The 24,983-nt window shown below is 48.6% G+C and overlaps 1 protein-coding gene across 4 annotated transcripts in view; it reads left to right on the top strand.

Annotated features, from left to right (window-relative positions):
• The first annotated feature begins 18,108 nt into the window (after window positions 1-18,108).
• The window catches only part of MYH10 (myosin heavy chain 10), a 119,871-nt gene continuing 112,996 nt past the window's right edge, over window positions 18,109-24,983 (top strand). Inside the window, exon 1 of one of the 4 annotated variants that reach the window (XM_032320749.1) lies at window positions 18,109-18,243. The gene's annotated coding sequence lies outside the window, so the exon portion shown is untranslated. Of the gene's footprint in view, window positions 18,244-18,266; window positions 18,511-18,609; window positions 18,732-24,983 lie in introns of those variants that run through there. The other 3 variants (XM_032320748.1, XM_032320751.1, XM_032320750.1) reach the window with 3 other exon arrangements.

Below are 24,983 nucleotides of genomic sequence, written 5' to 3'. Positions count from 1 at the left end.
TGCCGTCGTCAGACAGAGGGGACCGAGCAGGCCGGTGTCCATTGAGCTTGACAGCATCACCGAGAAGTCGGGTGTCAGGAGTCCCCCGGCTGCAGGCATCACACAGTCACATCTGACTCCGAGCTCTTGCGGAAACCCAGAATTTGGCTCTGACCACAGGCAGTGCCTTCAATATTACAAAGAGAAAGGCAGGCACTGCATCAGCTCTGTAGGTTTCCAGCCTTTGTTGGGCAAGAAAAGCATGTGGAATCCTGTAAATGCAGAGTCTGCTGTCGGCCATACCACTGACACAGAGGCCTCTGATGTCAGAGCCCCCCGTCCAACACACTCAGCTTGCGTTCCCCACGAGCGTTTGCTGGAGAACTCTCCACTGACCCCTATTTTATTTTACTTTTTAAAGAGGATGCATTTTTATTTATTTACTTATTTTAAATTTTTTTAATTTATTTTTTACTTAAAACTTTTTTTATTTTTTCATTTTTTTTTTTCCTGAGAGAAAAAGAGAGAGTGCACACACCCAAGCCAGAGGTGGTGGGGGGCACAGAGCGAGAGGGAGGGAGCGAGTCTTAAGCAGGCTCCACACCCAGTGTGGAGCCCGATACGGGGCTCGACCTCACAACACTGAGATCATGACCTGAGGCAAAATGAAGAATCAGTCGCTTAACTGACTGAGCCATCCAGGCACCCCACTGACCCCTATTTCAAAGAAACAGAAATTGCTGGCATTAAGAAACTGTTTGGGGCTGGGGCGCCTGGGTGGCTCAGTGGGTTAGGCTGCTGCCTTCAGCTCACGTCATGATTTTGGGGTCCTGGGATCGAGCCCCACATCGGGCTCTCTGCTCAATGGGGAGCCTGCTTCCCCCTCTCTCTCTCTCTGCCTGCCTCTCTGCCTACTTGTGATCTCTACCTGTCAAATAAATAAATAAATAAATATCTTTAAAAAAAAAAAAAAGAAAAGAAACTGTTTGGGGGCTCTTTGAGAATTCAGATGCGTTTTATTTCTGGGTAGACTCAAATGCCCATGATACATTATTGAGCTTCAAGAAATAAAAGCAAACCAGAGAGCAACACTTAGAACATTTGTGAGAAAAGTTTCGTGTAGGGCTGCATAGCAAAAGGCATGGAAGGAAACTGTATCAACCGGGAGAGGGGAGGATAGATCCCTTTGATGAATCAGTAAAGGTTTACTGTGCATCCCAGTGTATCGCATGCGGGTGTGGCTCTGTCGTCTTTGCTCTGGGATTCAACCTTCTTCTGGAGCATCACTGCTCTTGTGACAGAGAGAAAAGAGAGCTGTGGGCTGGCTCTTCATCAGACTGGTCACTTCTGCTCATTGGTTCATTGGTCAGTCGAGTCCAGAGCTAAGCCGACAGCAGCAGGGAGCGGGCATGGGTCCCCTCCTCAGAGCAGCACAGCGACAATGTGTGGCGGTAATTCAAAACACGACGCCAGAAGCCATTTGAGCCCTGGTCATTCCTCCTGAGGTCGTGGTGCTGGGGAGTGAAGGAAGTGGTGCTTTTCACTTTCTCCACTTCTACAGTATCTAAATCTTTCCGAAGGCACACACTCTTCGTGTAATCAAAAATACCTTTTTGGAACCTTATTTATTTTTGACTGTATTATGGAAAAATTCAAACACAGGCAAAAGCAGAGAAGAATAGTATGATAAGAACCACCCCCATGACCTATCGGTCCCCCAGCTTCCAACAATTTTTTTTTTAAGATTTCATTTATTTATTTGACAGAGACATAGTGAGAGAGGGAGCACAAGCAGGGCGAGTGGGAGACAGAGAAGCGGGCTTCCCGCTGAGCAAGGAACCCAATGCGGAGCTCGATCCCAGGACCCTGGGATCATGACCTGAGGAGAGGGCAGACGCCCAATGACTGAGCCACCCAGGCGCCCCAACAATTCTTAACTCATGGACAAACTTGGTTCAACAGTGACTATCCACTCCTTCTCCCAGATTATTTTGAGTGAGTCCCAACATTGTATTATTTTCTCTTAAATATTTAAGTATGTATCTCTAGATTCTTTGTAAAAATAACCACAACATCAAGATCATGCCTAAAAAATTTACAATGATTCCTTACTATCATCAAATAGCCAATCAGTGTTCAATTTTTCCCAATTTTATAAATATAACATAAACACATACATATGTTTTTAACATATATTTATATATAAATTTTTTTTTAACAGTTCATTCGACTCAAGTTCCAAAAAGGTCCATACGTTATGATTACTGATAGGTTTCCTCTCTTGGCCCTACAGATCTTACAATCTCTCTTTCTCCTCAATTTCCTTACAGTTTATTGTTGAAGAAACTGGGTCCCCGGTCCTACAAACTTGCACGAATCTTGCAGATTGCTTTCCTGCGGTGATGTTTAACATTCGTGTCTGTTCTTTGTATTTCTGGTAAGCTGATAGTGAGATCCAGAAGCTCGACTGGATTTAGGTTGGTGATGTACGTATGACGTTACAGTGTATATTTTATTTGGATCGCACACTTCTACCACGAGACACAAGGTGGGTTGCTTTCCTCTTTGTGACTTCACATCCGTTGACGACGATTGCCTCGATATCTTCAGGGCTTGCAAAGAAGCACCATTCCAGCTCTATTAATCCTTTGTCGTTTTTTCACTGCGATACTTCTATAAAGAGAAAACGTCTCCCTCCTCCTCTCTTAGGCTGCCTCCCAAGGTGCAGTTCGTACAAGGAAAGGCAAGAGGAACACTTGATTTTTTTTTTTTTTACCTCTATTTTACCTCTGTTTTCCAAATTGTAACATTGTTCGCTTACCTAAGTCTTCACAGTTAACCAATGAATTCCCTTTTTTTGGTTGTTTTCATCCCTGTGAACTCATGTATCTAAATTCGTATTTAACATGTTTCGATGCACTGACATCATTATCAGGACACCTGATGAGTTGAATTGTGCCTCCTGATTTAATTCTGAGTCCTTTTGCCTTAGCCTTAGTCTTTGATATTTTGTTTCCAAGTTCATCTTGTGTGTTCCTGCCTCTGACCTGGAAGGGGTCATTTCTCCAAGGAGCCCTGATTTCTTTAATGAGAAATGGTGTGTGTTTACTGCAGTTTGTATCCCCCGGGTGTGCTCATTGTTTCTCGGCCTTTCTGGCGGGCAGAGCCAGGAAATACAGCTGACCCTTGAACAATGCAGGGGTTGGGGGCACCCAAGTCCCTTACAGTTGAAAACCCACTTACATAACTCTTGACTCCCAAGAAAGGTAATGGAGGCTTAGCCCGAGGCAGACCGGAAGTCTTTCCAGTAACAGTCAACTACCACATACTTTGTATGTCCTACATTTCTCTGCTGTATTCTTACATAAAGTAAGCCAGAGAAAAGGACATGTGAAGAAAATCATGAAGAAGAGAAAATACATGTACTGAACTTTACTGTGTTGATCCAAAAATTGCACCTTTGAGTGGATCCACATATTTCAGACCTCCGTGGTGCTAGGGTCAGCTGTATTTTTTTTTTTTTAATGACAGAATATTATCATCAATTCTTGCTAAAACTTCTGATTCAAAGTCAATATTGCAACATTTTTCCTTAGCCTTGTCTGTCTTCTGTTGTGAACCTGCATGGATCTCCTACACGGAAATCCTGGTTTGGGATAATGTAACGGAGTTGCCCTTACATGGCTGAACCGAGCATCAACACTACCACCGACAGTGTGATTATGGAGATGGTTCAGGATTACTCTCCTTCCCCCTCCTCCTCCTCCTTCTTCTGGCAATTCTTTTGTCCTTGGACTATCCTCCTAAGAGTGTACACTCAAGTTTCTATTCTTTCGAATCACTTCAAATAGCTTTTCTCTATGCGGTTATGCCTTGGACAAAGACTTAGGTTAATTTCGTTTATCTACTATAGATTTTAAGTGATGACTCTTGCCCAAAACTTTCATTTGGTTATAGTTATATCAAGTATTTCCCTGGTTCCAAAGTCGTATCTACAAAACAAAGTATATTTAGAAAAGCCCAACTTCTCTCCTTGTCTCTTGACCCCAATCCCTCTCTCTCCCTCTGGGTCCTTAAATATATATAATATAAAAAATACATATTATAAATCTATAAATCTATAAAATATTTATTACATACACATATATATGTATATAGCATACACTGTATGATCAAAATTTTTTTAAAGTTGTCATGCCTGGGTGGCTCAGTGGGTTAAGCAACTGCCTTTGGCTCAGAGTCCTGGGATTGAGTCCCACATCAGGCTCCCAGCTCCATAGGGAGTCTGCTTCTCCCTCTGAACTCCCCCTGCCATGCTCTCTCTCTCAAAAAAATAAATAAAATCTTTAAAAAAAAAAAAAAAGAAGCTCCTAATAGATTGGAGATATGAGCCTTTTTGTCTGCCAACACCTGCCATCCTTCTCTAGACTAGACTCTGGATTCAGTTTGTGGAACTCAACAAAATATAGGCACCATCCGTGCCCCCAAAGGAGCTTGAACAATTCAACAACAACAAAAGATATAAGCAGTTTGATGAAACCGTAAAGAAAGAGAGATCTCGAAGGAGAACGAAATTCATTGCCAGGTATAATGACTCCCTGCATGCCGCCAACATGGGGCTCGAACTTAGGATCTCAAGATCAAGAGTCACATGTCCTACCAACTGAGTAACCTGACCCCCCGACCCCCCCACCCCCCTGCCAAGGACTATTTAAATCCTCAGGGAGTCCATTGGATTAATTCACTTCACCCCATCACAGGTGAATGGAGCCAGTCGGGGACTCCGGAAGAAGACTGGATTCGTTATAGACAGAATAACACATTTCCGTCTTCTTACGCTTCTCAGTTGCAGTAGCGCTAGAAACGTCAGCCCTGCTGTCTCCCAATACCACTTCCTAGAGTTGTTGGAAGGATGATAGGAGCTGACACTGACGAGGGGCTCAGCACAGGGCCGGGCTCCTAATGAGTACCTAGCACGCGCTAGCCGTCATTATTAGGGGATCACAAAGTAGTTGCCGAGGGAGGTAGTGAAAACGGAATCAAAGGACGAAGGGCAAACCCATTGGCAACCGTCCTTGACCTCGGCAGACATGGTAAGCGCCACGAGAGGGTCAGGTGAGCCCAGTGCCCCTTGTCCTCCTGCTGAAAGCCACGAGTATCCCCTGCCTGGACCCACATTCCCCAGCAGGAACCGCTCTGTGCCAGTCTGGCCCCCAGAGCCCTTGGCTATGTTTCTTTGACAATTATAACTGAGGAATTCAGCTTATTTTGGGCAAAATCCCTGGACGTCCAAGTTCAGATCTCCATCGGAGCCACATTTTCCAATGAGTAACCCCGTCCAATATAACTCCTGGCAAGCGACCCCATCCGTCGCTGCTGCAAGAATGTGCCGTCATGTGTGGTAAACAGTAAGACCGCTGCATAGGGCTTGACTCATCTGTCAGGGCAGGGGTATTTTGAAACCTTGACCTCACTCACAAACATGTGTCTGCACATACCTTTTGTCAGATGCAGATTTTCCGTTCCCAGTTTAGCTCCTCCGAATTCTGCCCCCTGCAATGAAAGATGTAGCTATGAAGAGAGATAGAGGAACTTTTAATAGACCTTGACTCCAGGTGTGTCCAGGAGAGCTCATCTGTCTCTGGGCCAACTTCCTGTTGACTCAGGAGCTGGGACGAGGGAGACAGGGGAGCAAGAATGACAATAGCTGTCATCTACTGAGGGGTTACCTGCTTGCCAGGTACCGGGCTTACCTGCCCCTGAACCTACATTGTGACCCTGACATGCAGGAAGTTGATGCAGACCCAGAGAGGCTGAGGGACTTGTCCAAGTTCAAGTCCCTCCCGAGCTGAGGTTTGAACTCATGCTGTGTCTCCAAAGCATCTCCGTTTAACCAGTATGCTAAACGTTCCCTGGATATTACCTGCTTCTAGCACAAACCCAGCGTCTGGCCCCCAGCTGGGGATCTGGAAGAAGTTTTAGGCATTTTCACAGGCTGTCAGGCACTGTAGGGAAGAGAAGATAACTGGAGGTCTCTTTGATTCACGAACAGACACTTTGGGGAGAAGAATGGGCATCCTTCTACTTGAGTCTTCCTCAGGCTTCTCGATGTAGCTCCCACTATCTTAATGCTCTTTGCCCACTTCTCCATACTTCTGTCCAAACTGAGCACCAGTGCCATTTCCCTGTGCTCTTTCCCAACCCTCCCCAACCCCCACCTAAACACATTAGCATCTCGGGAATTCTGTGACCCTTCCTGAGATGCTCTGCCCTACTTTTCTCCACATACAATAGGAGCTCTGCACACAGTAGGAGCTCTGCACACAGTAGGTGCACCACAAATTTGTTGTGGCCAACAATGCCGACGCACAGAGAACCGCGGGTGGAGAGTGGGCAAGCGACTGAGGGCGATTCCTGGCTCAGCCTGACCTGCTGTGAGCTCCCGGGCAAGGCTCTGACTTGGCACCGCATCTGTGAACCCAGGACCAGGGGCTTCCTACAGCCTCCTCCACCCGTAAAGGTCCAGATTCCTTCAGCGGAAAGTCGCGTTGCTATCAGTGGGCTCACAGCCATTGATGCTCTCAATAGAAGGAAATTAGGAAATCTCCTTTTATGAGCACATCTAAGGGCAGAGCAGGAACTACCATTTCCTAATGGACCCAAAATGCTGCACAACGAACTCTGAAAACTTGATTTTAACATTGTGGGGGGGGGCAGGTAGTGAGGGCATTCGCGTGAGCTCCCCAGCGGTGTTTCTCACCCAGGAGAGTTTCCGCAAGGCTTCCTGCCCCACCATACCATGATCCCCTGGATGGCTTCGCAGCCATCTGTGGCCAGACTTCTTTCAAGAAGAAAATGAGTTAGGGGGTCTGGAATATTCTTGCTCAGATACAAATGGGATCCCAACAGGACCTTTCAGGCAACCTGCCAGGTGCCTTGGGGATATGAAGTTAAGCAAGGAGTGTTGTTGTTGTTGATTGTCCCCTGAAGATGTTCATAATCCAGAAAAAAAGGGTCTTGAATAACCTGAGCACTGGAAAGATTACGATCAATGTTATAAGGAAGGGACCCGGCAGGAACGTAACCTGGGTCCATGAGCCTCCCTCACATAATTAACTATGACATCGTGTGTGCATCTGTGCCTTCAAAGGGTGAGGAGAGACTGTCCACAGGTCCCGGCAGAGTCTCAAAGTGTGCGGTGATTTACTCCTGCCAAAACTCTAGCAGAATTTGCGTCTCTAGAAACAAAAAGAAAAAAAATAAATAATTACATTTGGTTGGGCGGGAGGGGGGATGGGGAGCAGAGGTGAGGCCCATTGGAGGAGGAGGCACAAGAGACAAGCTTCCAAGAATAGACAGAATTTCGGTAGGTACAGATCTGGGGAAGGCCCTGGAAAGAGAGAGAAAACATTGAGACCAAATCAGGGTGGTTGGTGGCCAAGCCTGAGGGTATGTTCGAGGAATTAGGATTAATCCAGTTTGCTGAGTCATCAGGACAAGGTGGAGATGAGAATACCAGAGCAACACAGGGGATTTGGGATGACGAGATGAACCAATTATCGGCTATTGATTACGTATTTGGAGGACAGGGCCATACTCTGTGCTCTGCCTTCAGGGAGGGATGATACTGCCCTGAAGAAGCTTAAACTGTAATTTAGAGGAGAGGTGTGAGCAGGCAGGAAACAAAGTAGGTTTAAAGACAACAGGAACTCAAAGAAACTTTGGCTGGAGTGTTGCGTGAAGCTTCGGGGACGAGGGGAGTTGGCTCAGCCCGTACACTGGGGAGAACCTGGCCCGGTGGCTGAGTAGAGAAGGGGCCTCTCCAATGGGAAACAGCACCAGCAAAGGAGAGAAAATGGCCAGAAGGAAGCAAAGCGGGTGGGGAAGACCAAAGAGAGGCCATTATGGGGAAAACCACCCTGTTGAAAGGGGAGGAGACAAGAATTTGGACAGGTAAGTTGAGACCACCTCGGGCAGGGTTGTGAGCTTCACGCTGAATAATACCTTATTTTCTCTAGAATCTCAGATCATTTCCCCTAAGATCCAACTCTCCCAGTATAAGTCATATCAACAAAAATGACTTTTGAGGGGTGCCTGGGTGGCTCAGTTGTTGGGCTTCTGCCTTTGGGTCGGGTCATGATCCCAGGGTCCTGGGATCGAGTCCCGCATCGGGCTCCCTGCTCAGCAGGGGAGCCTGCTCCCCCCCTCTCTCACTCCCCTGCTTGTGTTCTCTCTCTCGCTGTGTCTCTCTCTGTCAAATAAATAAATAAAATCTTTTTAAAGAAATGATCTGTAGATGTTAGTTATGGAGGATTTCAAATATATGCAAACGCAGAGAGACCAGTAGTACAACAGAATGAATGTTTACGCTCCCCTGCCAAGTTTGTATGTTGAAATTGTAGCCCTCCTGTGATGGGGCTAGGAAGCAGGCCTCTGGGCGGTGAGTAGGTCTGAAGGGCAGAGCCCTTGGGAATGGGACTAGTGCCCTTTTTAAAAACCCCGGAGAGCTCCTTGCCCTTCCAACCATATGACGACGCAGCCAGGAGACTGGTGTCTACAAACCAGGAAGCGGTCCTCACCAGACAGCAAATCTGCTGACTTGGACTTCCAGCCTCCAGACTGTGAGAAACGAATTTCTGTTGTTTATAAACCACCAATTCTATGGAATCCTTTTAGAGCAGCCTGACTGGACTAAGACAGATAATCACGAACCCCCTCTGCCCAGCACCCCACTCAGGAACTCATGGGCAAAATCATCTCTACCCTCTCTTCTGTCCCTTTGCCACTTTATTTATTTTCTTAAAATTTTTTAAAATTTATTTTTATTTTTATCTATTTATGTATTTATTTTAAAGATTTTACTTATTTATTTGACAGAGACACACAGCAAGAGAGAGAACACAAGCAGGGGGATGGGAGGGGGAGAAGCAGCTCCCCGCTGAGCAGGGAGCCTGATTCAGGGCTCGATCCCAGGACCCTGGGATCATGACCTGAGCCGAAGGCAGATACTTAAACTGAGTTTCTTTTTACTGACGTCACCCATGTGCCCCATAGATTTTTTTTAAAAAGTTCTAAAATAATCACTACACTCAATATGGGGCTCGAACTTACATCCCCAAGATCGAAAGCCCCATGCTCTTCCAACTGAGCCACCAGGTGCCTCCCCACCTTTGTCATCTTAGAGTAAGTCCCGGACACCATATTCTTCCATCTGTAAATATTCCCATGCACATCTCTAAAACAAAAGGACTCTTTATTTTTACATGACCATAATACCACCACCACACATAAAAAATTTAATAATAATTCATAATCATCCTGTATGCAATCAACATTAAAATTTCTACTCGGATCATAAATTTTATATTATGCACATATGTACATACATATGTCAAATAGAGTTTGTTTGATTGCTTGACTCAGGATCCAGAAAAGGTTTACGCATTTTGCGTGGTTGATATGCCTTTTAGATCTCTTTTAATCTACAGCAAAGCCTCATTTTTTTGTTGTTGAGTATTTTTTTTCTTTGCAGTTTATTTGCTGAAGAAAATCAGCTGGGTTGTCCTGTGGTGTTGCCCACAGTCTGGGTTTTGCTGACTGCATTCTTCTGGTGTGGTTTAACGTGTTCTTCTGTCCCCTGTGTTTTCTGTAAATTGATGGTTGGGCCCAGAGACTTGATCAGATCCTAGTTTGAACACTGCAAGATAGCTAGATTTTTTTTCAAGATTATTTATTTATTTGAGAGGGAGAGCAGGAGCAGGAGGGAGCAGCAGAATCCCTGCTGAGCAGGGAGCCCAATGTGGAACTCGATCCCAGGACCCCAAGATTATGACCTGAGCCGAAGGCAGACGATTAACTGACTGAGCCACCCAGGCACCCCAAATAGCTAGCTTCTATTGAGAAGACTTTCTAGTAGTCAATGCTCAGCCAAGACTTTGCAAACATTGTCTACAATCCTGTGGGTTCCATACTATCATCCTCCCCATTTTACAGGCGAAAGCTGAGGCCTTGAGAGGCCGTGTCTCTTGGCCAAGGTCATGTCGTTGTGAAGGGTAGAGTCAACTCAACTGATGGCTGAGTCCAGGCAGTCTCCCAATGTGTCACACTACTCGCTGTGAAAGGCCCCATGCATCATCAAGGTGCATTGTGAACGTTGGAGTTATCATTTACCCCTTCATGTTTCTCTTGTTGAAATATACAGAGCACATGCTCTTAAGTGTGTAGCTCTTAAGTCTGTAGGTCTGTCAAAGTGGGCCTTTGTGTAGCAGCTGTCTGTGTGGTCTGGGTCTGCATACTACTTCTAGTTAGCATGTTTGTCTATCTTACATTCCTCATTTACCTTTTGTAAGAACTTTAATAGCTTTAGATGGTTTTCTTTCTCTGCTGGTTGTGTATTCATCATATATCTTTTTCCCCCCAAGAGAGTGTGCAAGCAGAGTGGGAGGGAGGAGGTGAGAGAGAGAGAGAGAGAGAGAGAGAGAGAATCTTTCACAGACTCCCTGATAAGCGTGGAGCCCAACAAAGGGCTCAATCTCACGACCCTGAGATCATGCCCTGAGCTGAAATCAAGAGTCGGACATGTAACCAACTGAGCCTCCCAGGTGGCTCCCTCATGTATCTTTTTTGACATACGTCTGTGGAGAACCATGGAGGAACGCCATCAACTCCTGGGGAAAGGCTGTGTATAACTCCTTTAGAAAGGGAATGATACTGATGACGACTGTGCTTGTAATAGTAAGGAGCAGTATTTCTGTCTGCTAATTGGTGCTGAAAGCTTCACACGGGCCACATGTTGTGTTTAACCCTCCTGCAACCCTGTGAAGTGGGTGGTGGTGTTCTTGTTTTGCGTACAAGTAAATTAAGGCTCAGAGAGATTAAGGATCTTCCCTGTATCAGAGGGATATATATTTTTTAAAGATTTTATTTATTTATTTGTTGGAGAGAGAGCATAAGCAGGGGGAGCTACAGGCAGAGGGAGAAACAGACTCCCTGCTAAGCAGGGAGCCTGATTCAGGACTCGATTCCAGGACCCTGAGATCATAACCAGAACCGAAAGCAGATGCTTCACCAACCGAGCTGCCCTTATTTTATTTTTTTAATCTCCAAAAAAAGATTTATTTATTTATTATTTTAGCGAAGAAAGAGAGAGAGGGAGCGAGCATGAGTGGGAGGGGCAGAGGGAGAGGGAGAGAGAATGCCAGGCAGACCCCATGCTGGGCTCCATCTCACGACCTGAGATCAGGACCTGAGCTGAAACCAAGAATCAGACAATTAACCGACTGTGCCACTCAGGAGCCCCCAGACAGGATATTTTAAACAAAATATGCCTTTGATTTAAAAAAAAAAAAAAAAAAACCAGCTTGAGAATCTCCAGATGTGTAGGCTTGGTTGTCAGCTTTCAGAAAACTCCAAGATCACCTCCCACCTTCTTTTCTGGTAAAAAGTACGTGCTGCCCATACTTTAGTCCAATGTTGTTACTTCCCACTGTTTCCCGGTACTGGTTTTCCTCACCTGTGCTTTGGTCCCTTGCTTTCTGGCTCTGGCAGCCCACCATTCCCAACTGCTACGATCCTGCCCACCTTCTCTGACTCAGCTGAAGTGACATCTGGGAAGCTGGAAAGGATGTCCTCATCCATGGATCCGTCCTTCCATCCATCCATCCACCCATCCATCCTGTCCATCCATCCATCCTTCCATCCTTCCTCCATCCATCCATCCATCTTTCCATCCATCCGTCCATCCATCCTTCCATCCATCCATCTTTCCATCCATGCCTCCATACATGCATCCATCCATCCATCCATCTGTCCATCGACCCATCTGTCCATCTGTCCATCCATCCATCCATCCATCCATATATCCATCCATACATACATACATCTACCTATCCATCCATCCATCCATCTATCTTTCCATCCATGCCTCCATACATGCATCCATGCATTCATCCATCCATTCTTCTGTCCAACAAGCAATTCCTGGACATTGACTCTGTATCAAGCCCTGAGCTAGTTCCTGGGGACACCAGCTGAACACACTGGCCTTGTCTGTAAGGAGTTTACCATCTAGCACTGTGCTCTGTCTTCTATGGTTACCGCTAGCCACAGGTCACTCTTGAGCATTTTATTTTTTAAAATTTTATTTATTTATTTGAATAAGAGACAGAGAGAGCATGAGCTGGGAGAGGGGTGGGAGGGGCATGCAGATGTGCCACTGAACATGGAGCCCCACGTGGGGCCCTATCCCAGGACCCCAAGATCAGGGTGAACTGAGCCGAAGTCGGACACTTAACCTACTGAGCCACCCGGACGCCACAACTCTTTAGCATTTAAAGTGTGGCAGGTCGGGAATAAAATATGCTGTAGGTCTAAAACACTCATTGGATTTTAACTCTCAGCACAAGGAAAAGAATGTATAACATCCTGGTAATGATTTTTAATTGACTACATGTGGAGATGTAATATTCTCTCCATGGTGAGTTAATACACGATTAAACTTAATTCCAGGGGCGCCTGGCTGGCTCAGTCAGTAGACCATGAGACTCTTGATTTCAAGGTCATGAGTTCAAGCCCCATGTTGGGCATGGAGCCTACTTTAAAAAAATTAATCAACTTCAGTTATTTCACATTAGTTTTTGGAATACAGCTCCTAGAAAGTTTAAGCTGACGTATGTGGTATACGTGGAGGGCTACCTTCATTTTGATGGGAGAGCACTGTTCTTGGTGGAGGGTACAGGGACAAAGGCAAAACTGCATAAGGAGTTTTAGATAGGTCTTTCCATAAAAATGTGTGTGCAGGATTCAGTGAGGGAGGGTTTTTAGTTCAGGACATGAAAGAGGAAGGGAATCAATCCATTTATGATGCATCAAGCATTGTACAAGGCACTGTGATCCACTCATGCATTGGCTTGGCACTTAAAATACCTCCCTTAATCCTGGCACCACCAATCCCCACAACCCACCACATCTTTCTACCCTGCTGGGACCAGGTCTCCAGCATCTCTCAGCCTTGGCGCAGCGGCCTCATACCCTGGTTCAATCTACCCTCCACACTGTAACCAGAGTGATCCTTCCAAAACACAGACCCGGTCATGGGTCCTGTTACTTTTCAAATTAAAACTCTACCGTCGTCCCCTGCTGTTTTCTCTGAAAGAATTTTCCCCCTCTGTCTGTCTGCCTCACGTCATATTCAGATTATATTTTCAAAAGAAAAAATTTCTCTAGGGAGACTTTCTGGAACTTTCCCCATCCCCACCCTGCCACCATTCTGAGTTAAGTATCCCTCCTAGGAGTCCCTGGATTTTGCTGTATTTCCCATAGTATAGTACTTATCATACCATGTTGCATTCCCACAAAACTCTTTGGACCAGAGGCTTGTCTGAGAATCTGCGAAGATCTGTAGATCTCCCCAGAAAAAAAGAAAAGACAAAAGCGTGCAGCAAACGTTGCATATGATTCAAAGTTTTATAGAATTAAATTCTTTAGGTTTCCATGGACTCCAGAATAAAAACCCCTGCTCTATAATTATATAGTTATCTGTAATTAAAATTATCTGCCTATTTGCTCATATTTCCTGCTAGATGGTATGCTCCTTAGGGGTAGGGACTGTGCCTATGTTGACATAGTCATTTCCTTGGTACCTGGCACCATCCCTAGACACAAAAGACACTCGATAGGCATTTGCAAAAAAAAAAAAAAAAAGCATTTGCCACAGATGTGACTTGCCCTAAGACATTAGGATGCAGGAACTCTCATGCTTTCATTTTTCTAAACCACATTAGATCTGACTTAGCCTTATCCTGCATGATTGGACAGAAGTCTTACATGAGGAAATTTCAGGCTCATTTGGTTTTTTTCTTTCCCCTCAGAATTCCAGAGTGTAAGAGGCCCAAGAAAATTCTAGAAGGTTTTTTTCTTTCTCAGCTCATGCGAGTCTCTGCAATGGTTTTCCCATTACTCGTGCTGATTGAAGATGTCCACAGGTGAGCACTGAACCCTCAGGTCCATCCGGCATTATTCCCCAGGAGAGCTGTGTCGTGGTCTTTACAATAGTTTGTGCCCCAAGATACTCCCGGCCAAGGAATCATGTTGAAAAGGGACCCCTATCAGTAACTCTTGTGGACACTCAAATTTAAACCTCTGACTTCTTCACCATCATCAGGGAAACATTTCTTTTTCTTTTCTTTTCTTTTTCCTTTCGGTAGGCTCCACGCCTAACGCGGGGCTCGAACTCAGGACCCTGAGACCAAGAGTCAAGTGCTCCACCCACCCAGCCGGCCAGTGCCCCCAGGGAAACGGCTTTTCAACTCAAAAATACCACTCTTCTATCTCTCTGGAGTGATCTGGCCTGAAATTCCTCAAGAGGAATAACAAGGACTGAAAACCTCTTATCGATACTTAAAAAGATCAGGCAAAGAATGTCACTGAGTAAAGCAGGTCAGCTCTGAGGCACCACCGGGTTCATGGTGGCTGAGGAGCGCTGGGGCCAACGTGCTTTGTCTAAGAATGAGCGGCAGCTCAGGCACCACCCAATTGTCCTCGAATTTCCCGATCTTCCGATTTTTCAGGGGAAACCGGAAATGTGGATTTTCATGTGACAGCTCTTTTCCCCCCTATTTTTTAAAAAAGCACTTTAGTAAGGTTTATTTTGCAAATCATGTCACTCACAGTATAAAATTCAGTGGTTTGGTTTTTTTTTTTTTAGTAAGCTTACCGAGTTGGGCAACCATCACGATGAGTCAATTTTAGAACATTTTCATCATCTCAGTAGGAACCCTCAAGTCTATTTCCTGCTAATCTCCGTGCTGTTCCTCCTTTCCCCACCCTGGCCCTCACCCCAGGCAACTACTGTGATGCTATTTCCCAAGTTTAGTTCTTTTCAGATATTTCATATAAATGGGATCCTACAAATGTGGTGTCTGTGTCTGAGGGTAATGTTTTCAAGGTTCACGCACACAGTTGTGTTCCTTTTATTTTTCTAGGTAGGTTCCATGCCCAGGGCAGAGTCAAGCTTGGGGCTTGGACTCACGAGGAGGACATCAAGATCTGAGCCCAAATCAAGAGTCTGACACTTAACTGACTGAGCCACCCAGGTGCCCCTATAGTTAACTTTTTAAGAAAGTGGCAAGTGGGGGTGCCTGGGTGGGTTTAGTCATTAAGCGTCTACCTTTTGCTCAGATCATAATCCCAGGGTCCTGGAATCGAGCCCCACAGAGCACTGGGCTCCCTGCTCAGCTGCTTCTTCCTCTCCCACTCCCCCTGCTTGTGTACCCTCTCTCGCTGTGTCTCTGTCAAATAAATAAACAGAAGCTTTTATTTTTAAGTGGCAAATGATTTCTCAGAGTGCCTGCACGATTTTCTATTCCCCGCAGAAACAACTGAGCATTCCCATGTCTCTGTGTCCTCACCAACATTTGGTATTGTCTGTCTTTTTGATTCTAGTCATTCTGGTGGGTGGGAAGTGGTATCTTCTTATGATTCTGGTTTGTGTTTCCCTGATGGCTAATGGTGTTGGATAGTTCTTGATTTGCAAATTTTGGAATTCATTCAAATAAAAAAAATGCTTCATATCAGCCCTGTGCAGATGGAACAAAACAGTTTAGAACAAAACAGGTTCACAGGCTGGAACCACCCAGAGGGAAAGAGTTTGGACTTATGACCTAGACTGTGCAAAACAATGGTCTATGAACTTTCTCTTTTGGGGGCAAAGCAGCCTAGACTGCCAGGAAAAATTACTATGGAGAAAGACCTCTCTCGCTTGTAAATGAACTTGTAGACTAAGAAACAAGTTTCAACCTATTGCATTTCGTGATGCCTTTCCCCCCTCCCTCTCACTACATTGTCCTGTTAATATCCATTTGAATGAGTCTTTGAAGTCTCCATTCCTATCCCCTTTTTTATTTATTTTTATTTTTTTAAGAATTTATATATTTGACAGAAAGAGACACCGTGAGAGAGGGAACACAAGCAGGGGGGAGTGGGAGAGGGAGAAGCAGGCTTCCCGCTGAGCAGGGAACCAGATGCGGGGGCAGAGCCTTAATGACTGAGCCACCCAGGCGCCCCTATCCCCTTTTTAAAGATGACAGTAAGGAACTGGTCTAAGTTTCAACATCTAGTAATGGCAGAGATGAATTCAAAGCCAAGTTTACCTGGTTCAAAAATCCTGTGTCTTCCTCATCCAAATAGCAGCACATTCTGGAATAGGTGTCTGTGGGGTGAGATACAGAGGAGCCTGGCTGACTGGATTATGGGGGTTGAGAGGGACAGGATACTGGAGCCATTGGAGACAAAGGAATCAGGGGTTTCAAGGCTAGTTTCATTAACAGACAAAGGGAAGTTGAGGAGAGGGTAAGTTTGGGTGACGGGATGAAGTGGAAATGGGAAGAAAAGAGATATGAGGTTCGCTGCTTTGCAATTTCCCTTTCATCCAGGTAGAGATTTCCATCAGACTGTTAAAAACATTGGGCCCAAGTGTTGGGAGTGTCACCAGGACTGGACATACATTCGCGGACATTCTTTTTATGACTGGTTTCTCATTAAGACTAACATCTTTGTGATGTTTCATTCTGGTGAGTTTCCTGCCCTCTCTGATGATCCAGGATTTGTTTTCAAATTGTGAGCACCCCTGAAGTTGGTGGCTCACAGAGTTGTGTGTGTGTGTGTGTGTGGATGGATGGTCTTGGCCTGGAACACTGTGTGGGGAAATGTCCAGTGGCCGACAAGCTGAGACAGGTTACAGATGGAGTCTTTCGTCCTCTCTGAACACACTAAAAGATTCAGAAGAGGAATATCACTCTGATATTTTGTACAGTTCACTCATACTCCATGCGCACACAGCATTAAGGGCAGTCCAATTCATGGGGCCAAGTCACAAGATGCCTGGACAAGGGGCAGTTTACCCCACAGCATGCTGGTGGGGGTGGGGGTGGGGGTGGGGGACGAGAGTCACTCTACTAGGGCAAAGCACAGACACAGGACCTGACTCCGACTTCCCCAGGAAGGACTCTGCACTCAGCTGCCTCTTGGAGCCTTCTCTGAATTCCACCAACCCTTCCTTATCATTTCCTGATTTTTTTTTTCCTTACTCACTTTTTACCAGACTGGAAGTTTCCATGTATCGTATCACACGCATTAAAATGCACCCATTTCCCACATTAAATAACTGCATTTTGCTGTAAAATTTTTTGAAGACGTTTTTGATGATGTGCAGGTTTTATAATTCATTTTGATCTCGTGACTTACACTTTATTATATGTATATGTCATTATATAAGAGCCCTGTTGCAGCTGACTCGTTTCTGAGGATATTTCATTAACTATTCATTGACTTCAATTTATTTTTCCAGTTTCCTTATTTTGGAGCCTGACCCGCCCCCCTCCAGCCCCCCCCCCCCCCCCCCCCAGTTCTCAAACATTTTCTAAGGCCTCCGAGGGGCTCATAGGCCCCAGGGGTGAGGACAGCTCGGCAAAATCTCCTCACAGTCCCCTCCCGCGTAGGGAGCTCCGCGTGATGAATGAACGAATGAATGAAAGAAGGAAGGAATGAATGAGGTGAGCGAAGTCCTTTCCCCCACGTCTCCTGTCCTAGGCCGCTCGCCCCTCGTCTGGAATCCCGCCGCAGCCCGCAGCCTGGGGAGGGAGGCCCCGCCCCTCGCAAACCCCGAAACTGCCGCAGCGGAGCAAGGCGTCCCGCGCTCCGCGGCCCAGGCACCGTCACCTCGCGGCCGGAGCGCTGCCCGGGCCCCCGCAGAGCCAGCGCGCAAGGCCAGAGCCGCCGCGAGCCCCGCCCCCGCCCCCCCACTGCAGGTGAGCCGCAGAGCCGCGGCCCCGCCCCCCGCGGCTCCGGGGGTGACGTAAGGCCTCTGGACCGCGCTCCGGCCCCGCCCCTGCAGGCAGCGCCGGGGGCCCGCGACTCGGTGGTGGCAGCCGGTGCCGCTGCGGGACACGCCGGCTGCGGCGGGGACAGGGGCCGGCGAGGCGGCCCGACGCCGGCACAGGCGCGTCCGGGCGCGGCTCGGGGCTCCCGCCGCGGGTCACCTGCCGCAGCGGCCGCACGGCGAGGCTCCCGCGGCGTCCGCAGCGGCTGCCCCGCCGGCTCGCCGGCGCCCGGCCGGCCTCGGCTGTCCATCTCCGCGGGCGCCGGCCAATCGCCCGCCGCCGGCCCGGCCGCACCTCCCGGAGTCCATGACGGGCGCGTGGGGCGGCCTATGAGGTCGGGGCGCCGGCGGCCGGGGCGGGCAGCGGGAGCCAATGAGCGCCCTTCCAGGTGGGTGGAGGGAGCGGCCCTCGGGAAGGTAGCTTCTCTCGGGTTGCTAACGTCTTCCCTTGGAGATGGGCGCGCAAACGGACCAGTGGGTCTGGGGGCGGCGGTGACGGGCGTGGGGCTGGCCCAATGAGGGTGGGAGTGGGTGGGGCGGCGCGGAGCGGCAGTGCTAAAGGAGCCCGGCGGAGGCAGCGGTGGGTTTGGGACTGAGGGGCCGGATCTGTGGTCGCGGCTGGGGACGTGCGCCGGCGCCACCATCTTCTGCTGAAGGTGAGAGGTGCGGCCGCCCGGGTTCGAGCGCCGCGGCTGCCGGCGGGGCGACGGCGGTGGGGCAGGGAAGGGTCCCGGGCTGGGGCGGAGGAGGGAGGGACTCTGGAGGGCAGAGCGGAGCCGAAGCGTGAGCACGGGGACGCCCGGGCGGCTCTGCGTGGAGGGCTCGCGCTGCGGGGCGGGAGATTCATGCGGGGACCGACCCTGGGGAGGGAAGCGGGGTAGGTAACCGACCCCAGCGGGTGGAGAGAGCTCTGGAGGTGCGGGGAATGGGGTCCTGAAGCTTGAGACCCCTGCATGGATCAGGGCCTGGGTGTGCTGGGGGACGACCTCTGGGGGCTGGGGATGGAGATCGGGGTTGGGGGGGGTGGGCATGCAGGGACCCTCGGCGTGTCGGGTCCGTGGGGGCGCGGGGGACGGGGAGGCCTAGTGCCCTGGTGGGGGTCTCGGGGCTCCGGGGAGGGGAGGGAGCCCTGCGGCGGGCTGGGAAGCGCGACCCGGGTGTGGGTGGGGGGCGCCGGACAGGAAGGGCTGGCCCCTGGGTGGGTTCTCGGACGGGTTAGGCCGGCCGGGTAGCCCGGGTGCGGTTGGGGGTTCTCAGGGCTGGCAAGGCGGACGGCGCTACCCGCCCCGTGGGGTGGGGGGGACCCGAGGGCAGGGGCTCCTCCGCACCGCCCGGCAGCGCGCGGCGGTCGAGGGTCCGAGCCGCGGCCGGCGCGCTGAAGGTGGGCTCCGGAGGAGCTGGGGGCGGGAGGGCGGCCGGGGGCCGCCGGGGGCCGCCGGGGGCCGGGGCCGGACGCCTGGCGAGGCCCGGGCGGGGTGGGGGGACGAGGCGGGAAATGTGGCGGGGGCGCGCTGCGGCAGGGCGGCCGGGCCGGGCGGGGGGGAGGGTCAGCCCTCGCCTCGGGATCCCTTTATTGTGTAAGCGATCCGGGCACGGCTCGCCGCGGACTCCCTTGCTGGCCTTCTGCAGCTGGGGTCACACCCTGATCCCGTGAAATGGGACTGGAATGGGGTCGGGGCGAAGTGGGAGCGGCGGAGTCGTGGCGTTGGCGGGCGCTTTGTGGGCCCGCGGTGGGCGGGTGCGGCCCGGGGACCCGGGAGGTCCCCAGCCTGGCCGGCCTGGGCGCCGGGGCCTGGGGACGGAGGCTGGCGACGCGGCGGGTCTGGGCTCCGCGGGTGAGGCTGGGCTGGCGTGGCCTCCGCCTGTGACCGTTATCTGTGTCTTCGGGCCTCTGCGGCTCCCTGCGAGCCCACTGCGGTGGATGCAAGGGGGTGGGGTGGGGTGGGGTAGGGGAGAGCAGGCGGGGTAGATCCAGCCTGCCAACCGAACAAAGGCTGCTGTTTTCGCTGAATAATGTAATATACTAAATGTAATACCTCGGCTTTGCCGAGATTTTGGTTTTTGGGTTTGGGGTGTTTTTTTTATGTTTGGTTTTTTTTGTTGTTGTTGTTGTTTTTTTGGTGTTTTTTAAACGCTGGAAGTGAGGATTCTTTGAGTCGGGCTTCATCGTTCTCCATAGTCTCTCAGTCTGGGAAACTCTCATCTGTTTATTGTTTTATTTCCTTTCTCGGTCTGCCCCGACCGAGTATTCTTGTAGTCCCGTGCTTTTGACGTTGAAGTATGCCCTGTATGTCTCGGATTCTGGAAAAGTGGCCATTTTATTTGATGCATCGCTTGACTCCGTGCATCTTAAATTTGGTTCTTGCCTGTCCTTATCTGGAGACGGCACATGCTGTCATTGTGCGATATGCAGCCCGAGGTTCCACAGCGAAGGGATGTGACCCCAGAGGCTGGCTTTTTATTTGGGCTCCTTAGGGAAATCATCACAATGAAGACAGACAGACTGGGAGAGCAGATGAATGGAATTCTGAAGGGCACATTGCAGGGGGTTGGGGGAGACCCAGTGCTTCAGAGAGTTGTGTCCTTTCTCATCCTATAGGAGGGACTGAAATTCCTGGCCTTGCATCCGCATTTTGGAAATATTTTAACCCAGCCTGCAGATGTTCCCTGAGAGATGGTGCCCTTTAGCGTTTGGGGTGTGTGTGTGTGTGTGTGTGCGCGCGTGTGCGTGCTCTTTTGGCTGAGATGAATTTGGGTAGATGAATAGGTTTGCAGGTCCCTGTCGTCTTGAGTGGCTGCAGTGGTGGTGGTAAACCCAGTGGGACAATTCCATGTAGTTGCTCTGTTACAGAGGGCGGTGCTGTCCCGGGTAATTGATCCATCATTTTCGTTTGGCTAGTTATACACAAGATATTCTCAAAAGTGGGTTGTTTGCCCCTCTCTGTACCCATAGTAGATGCTGGGAGGCAGCAGAGAAGTTTCCCTGGTGGCATTTCACTGGAAATAAAAAAAATTGGCTATGGAGGTGGGGTGAGGAACAGAGCCCCAGGGTGTGTCCAAAACCAATGAAGGGGATGGGCTCTGGCTCTGTAGGGGGCTCCTTCCTGACTCGTGAATGACTTAGCTATAATCAGATGCTCATTTCAGATGACACCAAAAACCTTCAGATTATCTTTCCGTCTGCAGCAAAGACCTTGCTCCTTACTCCCTTTCTTCCAATATAGAGGTGTTTTTTCTATTAAATGTAAAACCCTTGCCAGATGGTGCTGGTGTGTTCAGTGCTAAGCCTCCATTCTTGGAACCGTAATCAATAGGATTTTTATTTAGTGGAGAGGCATCGGGGAGCACTCCACGCCCTGCAAAATCTGCTCCCGGCCTCACCTACCATTGCTGTAGGCTGCATTCCTGCGGGAACTCTGGGGTTAGCCCAGCTCTGCTGCTGGTGAGCTCCATGACCTTGGGCTGGCTACGGGCTTTCTCTCTGCCTTGGGTTCCTCATCTGTAGAATAGAGATATTAATAGTACGTGCCTCACAGGGCTGTTGGGAGGACCAAGTAAAGGTAAACTGCTTAGAATAGTGCCTGCCCATAATTAATGGTACAGAACAGTATTTGCTATTTTTAAAATCGTGGTATTCCCCCTCACCCCCCCACCATGTTGTAAAGCGAGGCATTTGGGAGTGGCTCACTGTTAAACACTGGCATTATCAAGCTCAGGTACCGCATGTACAGTGGCATGGAAAAAATACCGCATATCAGGCGATCACAGGTGAAGAGTTAAAGTGAAGGAAACCTCTTCACGGGCATCCCGAACTCTGTCAAACCAGACCTGAAAAGAACTTTTCAGGGTGGCATTTGGGGCAGGATGGGAGGAGGGGGTAGGTGTTTGGTTGTGGAGAAGTTGAGGCTTACTGTGGGGGTGGGGACCCTGCATGTGAGGTTTGGTCAGGAGGTGGAGGTCCCCCCCAATCCCAAGAGGACCCAGGAGCCATCTAGATGCTCACCAGGTAGCCAGGAACAGGAAGCTGTCTGTTGGAACAGGGACTTCCGCACTGTCCTCTCAGTGTCTGATCAGTCATAGAAAGCTCTGGAAAAGCAAAAAGTAAAAGTAATTTGTAATCTCACCACCCAGTGGAGACCCAATGACTATCTGTTCCTTTTTAAAAATATTATTTAATTTTATTTATTTATCTATTCCTTTTAAAAAAAAAAAAAAAAAGCACATGCATGTGTAATTCTCCCTTCCTCCCCCCAACAAAGGTGGGAGCATTTTGCAGTTACGTTTTTTGTGACCTGTTGGTTTCTTTCCCTGAAATTACAAGAATTTCCTCACCTAGAAAAAAATACCGATAAATTTTAAATGTACCAATTTGGTGAACTAATTTTTAAATGTATCATTTACTTTTTTTTTTTTTAAGCCTGCCGCAGAAATGACCTGTTGAGCTGCTCTAATTTATAGCCATCCACGAAATTTAAGCATATAATTACATGCCCAATGTAAAATTAAAGAAATGTGTGTGCACACGCCTGCTGGCAACAAGACCTCTTCCGAGGTGTCATGTGAGATAAACAGTTCCTACCTGTTAATGACAAGAGTAGCTTGTTACCGTATTTTGTGATCATGGGAAATTTTCTCTTCTAGAAGGCCATCCATCTAAAGGCGGAATGTGTGTCCTGTTGTCCGTGTCCAGATTTATCTAGGACAATTCCCACCTTAGAGTCATGCCTCCCTTCTGAGCAGTTTTGCAAAGTATAAGTTTGGAAAGACAGAAAGTGTGTTAATAGTCTTACGAAAGCCAGTCCCTAGAGGTAATGATGGGTTTTGGAAACCATTTTCCAGAATGTACATGTGCCCTGGGAATATTTTCTGAATTCCCAGTTCCGCCTCCCCAAGCGAATGCCTAAAAAGGCAAATAAAAGTTGAGTTAGAAAATGTGTTAGCCTGTTTATTTGTAGAAGTCTTATTGTTACCTTTTTTTGTGATTTTTGGGGGGTTTCATTTTTTTTGTTGTTGTTTGTTTTGTTCAAGTCCATCATTTAAAAAACCTGAGCACAGCCCTTAAATCAGGTTAGGAATTAGTCTAGAACATTGGTTTTAACCCTTTTTTTCCTATCCCAGCATACCTGTTAATGACATTGGCTCACCATGGCAACCGGAAACCATGGAATGATGGTTCTCAAAGTGTGGTCCCAGGACCAGCTTCCTCTGCTGCATCTGGGAACTTGTTAGGAATGCAAATTACTAGGCTTTGCCTCAGACCCTGCTGAATTGGAAACTCTGGGGAAGGGGCTCCAATCCGTGCTTCTCTAAGCCTCCTACATGACGCCCATGCCCACACCAGTGTCTGAGGACCAAAACCATGGATGTTTATAACACATTACATTATAGCAAATCCTTTCTAAAGTGTCCATTTTTATACCATTTCAGGGACTTTATGGAGCTTGAAGTTTGTGGGCTGAGAGCTTCATAATAACTTTGGGACTACTTTATTTTTCTTTAAGATTTTATTTTTAGGGGATACCTTGGGGGCTCAGTCATTAAGTGTCCTCCTTCGGCTCAGGTCATGATCCCAGGATCCTGGGATCAGGCCCCGCATATTGGGCTCCCTGCTCAACGGGGAGCCTGCTTCTCTCTCTCCCACTCCCCATGCTTGTGTTCCCTCTCTCCCTGTGTCTCTGTCTGTCAAATAAATAAATAAAATCTTTAAAAAATATATTTTATTTTATAAAATAAAATTTTATTATTATTTTTTAAGATTTTATTTATTTATCTGACAGAGATCACAAGTAGGCAGAGAGGCAGACAGAGAGAGAAAGGGGGGAAGCAGGCTCCCTGCTGAGCAGAGAGCCCGATGCAGGGCTCGCTCGATCCCAGGACTCTGGGACCATGACCTGAGCCGAAGGCAGAGGCTTTAACCCACTGAGCCACCCAGGCGCCCCTAAAATTTTATTTTTAAGTACCCCACGTGGGGCTCAAACTCACAACCCCGAGATCAAGAGTCCATGCCCTTCTGACTGAGCCAGCCAGGCACCCCTGGGCTAGTCCATGATTAGCCTTGCAGCCTTCTGTCTTTTGCCTAGTAAGAATCATCCATTGGGTGGGGGGCTGACGGCAAAACCTGGGAAGATGTGAACAGAACAAAACTAGTTACTCAGTTGGCTTCTTGCCTGGCCTTGCATGAGGTCCTGGAGACCATGCTTCTGAGATTTATACTACACTGGAATTTAGGGTGATCACAAAAGTGTTTAAAAATGGGATCAGATTCCAAAAAGACATTGTGAGGCCGGAGTCCTGAGTCACCTCGGAAAGGTGAGTGATGACTGTAAAATGCCGTCATTTGATCCAGAAGGTCAGGACCAGAGGTAGCTGAGACTAGCATGTCTGGGGCCACAGACGAGCGGGCGGATGGCAAAGGAGTGCTCAGTAAACCAGTTAGGTCTTGAGATGCATTCATTGTGAACACCCCAGAAACTGCGTTTCTCAATGGGGCTGAGGTTAGTTGTTTTCTTTCTTCTGCCTGGGTCAAATCATTATCGGGAACACTCAGTGTTTGCTTCTGGGCCCCACGGCCTGCAGGGGCACGCGTGGGCACACCGGAGTCTGTTACGCGGCAAGAAAGCAGGGCAGTGGAGGGAGTCTTGATGAGTGATGGCTCGCTGCAGGGGAACTGGGGAGGGGGAGCAGCTGCAGGGTAGGGGTGAGGCCTGGAGAGCTCCCATAGCGTGCTTGCATCGCTGTCCCAGGAAGCCAGGTCACACCGTGGCATCATCTGATGGCATCGAGACCACTCGCACCGCCAGAGAAGCCCCCCGGGGGATGGAGTTGGGGGTGTTTGTATCGAGGAGCTCTGAGTCTCCTGAATGAAGGCAGAAGGGGGGCCGGCATAGACCTGAGGCTTCACTCTCCTTCCCTGGCCGTGCATTTCCTAGCTCCATCCTCGTGGCCATGCCTGGATCTTTTACTTCGCACCTTTGTTTTCTTTGTCCTCAATCCCCTTTGCCGTCTTAACTCCCTGGTTAATTTTGGTTAGGGTGCAAGACAGGATGAAAGTACCTCCGGAGCTCTGCCTTCCCCCAGCTTGTTTTTCAGCCCTCGGTAACTGAGGGCGCGTCTCGCGTGGTCTCTAGCT

Source organism: Mustela erminea, chromosome 18, assembly GCF_009829155.1.
Source record: "Mustela erminea isolate mMusErm1 chromosome 18, mMusErm1.Pri, whole genome shotgun sequence".
Lineage (NCBI taxonomy): Eukaryota > Metazoa > Chordata > Mammalia > Carnivora > Mustelidae > Mustela > Mustela erminea.
This window is presented reverse-complemented; position numbering and strand designations above follow the sequence as displayed.